Raw genomic sequence first — 2,104 nt, 5'->3', positions numbered from 1 at the left:
TTTATTAATGCATATTACTTAAAAGTCAAGATTACAAGTAAATTGTGCTTAGGTACAACTTATTAAAGCTTCATATCTGAATTCGTGTAACTAACTGCAGATAAATACAATCAAATACAAGATAAACATCTCATTTTAAATATAAAATATCTAAAATATAATTAGGATAATCATTGAGTTCTAACATAATACTTAATTATTATCTTTATAAAATGTTATATTATTAAACCAAAATTAAATTATTTCGTTATTAAACTTAAGTTAAATTACAATAAAGAAATTACATACAAAACTGAGAATTTTTAAATAGTTTATTTGATATTAACATTGATATATATTTTTTTCAAATTTATATTTTATTTAAAAATAAAATCATTATTGTTTTCTTAAAAACACAAAATTGTATTATAACATTAACAGAGACAAATAATAAAATAGAATATTAAAATCGAGATATGTCTCGCTGCATTGCGCATATATATATACTAGAATGGTACTTACGTAATATAGCGAGATAAATCTCCATTTTAATGTTTAGTTTTTATTCGGTCTCTATCATATAATACGATTTTATATGTTTTTGAGAAATCGATAATATTTTTATTTTGAATGAAATATAAATTTGAAGATAACATAAAATTTTGAAAATAAATAAATCGATATTAGTATCAAATTAACTATTTAATAGTTTTCGTTTTTTTGTGTAACTTCTTTAATTCAATTTTTTATATTATAATTTAATTTAGATTTAATAACAAAGTGATTTATTTTTGGTTAAATAATATAATTTTTTATAAATATAATAATTAAACATTTTGTTAGTACCCAGTGATTATCTTAATTATATTTTAGATTTTTTATATTTAAAATGGATGTTTATCATGTATTTGATTATTTTTATCTACAATTAGTTACAAGAATTAAAAAATAGAGCTTTAATAAGTTGTACTCATGCAAAATTACTTGTAATCTTGAATTTTAAGTAATATGCATCAATAAACAGTATTTCATATATAAAAAATAATTTTTAAAAGTTTTTGCCAAATGTTTTATAATATATTGTGTGTGTATATAATTCAATCCATCATCTTGAAAGCTGTATATTTTTCAATCAACTGAAACTTATTTGTTTGTTTAATTTGTATCGATTTTAGTTAATCGATTCATTATGAAGTAGATCAGTTGCAATTATCAGCTCAACGTTTTTTTTTAATAAATAATAGTATAATATCAAGTTGAAAATCATAGGCAAAATAGGTGGTCAAGTGGGTTGGCTGACAAGTCAAATGATGTTCGGTCCAATCTTGTCGTATTGGGTTGGATTGATCTGTCAACAAATTTTCTTTATCCATTATAATAAATAACTACTCTGCTAAAAAAATATTTCTTAAATAAAACAATTTATGATGTCAAAGAATTTAAATATATTTTTTACGACAAAAAGCAGCAAAACATTCTCGTAGCTTTGAAAAGGGAATAGTTTTTCGTTCTTCATGGAAAAGGGGACCTCTTTAGGCAAGAGAGGGGAGAGCCACTAGAACAAGGTCGTCCTTTAGCATGTTAAATGTGAGATTTTGAACAAGGTCCCAAAATTTTAAGACCCAAATTTACATGTGTTTAGGTCTTTTTATCGACCATTAATTGTTTGGTTTTATGTTCAAATTATAATTGGTTTAGGTTTAGTTTCAGATTGTTAATCGTGTTAGGTTTAGCCCATTTTTGTTCTTAACATATATTATTTGTTATCTCATTTATGCAATGTTATCTCATTTATGCAATGTTATCAAAAGTTTTGATGTAGCAGGATCTCCAATTAGATTGGAACGTCTCTACATTATAAAGAAATTCAAAATGTACTTTCTACACGTTTTACACATTTAACCCTATTTTCGTTCTATTTTGGTCTGCTATATCTATAATCTATACTATATTATAAAGTATTTGGCTAAAACTCTTAAAAACTCTTAAAACTCTTAAAACTCTTAAAAACTTTTAAATCCGTTCATCCCTATCCGATTTCATCCCATATCTGAATTCGTGTAACTAACTGCAGATAAACACAATCAAATACAGGATAAACATCTCATTTTAAATATAAAAAATC

Source organism: Cynara cardunculus (genome assembly GCF_001531365.2).
Source record: "Cynara cardunculus var. scolymus isolate 2C chromosome LG 16, CcrdV1, whole genome shotgun sequence".
In the NCBI taxonomy this organism is placed as follows: domain Eukaryota; kingdom Viridiplantae; phylum Streptophyta; class Magnoliopsida; order Asterales; family Asteraceae; genus Cynara; species Cynara cardunculus.
This window is presented reverse-complemented; position numbering follows the sequence as displayed.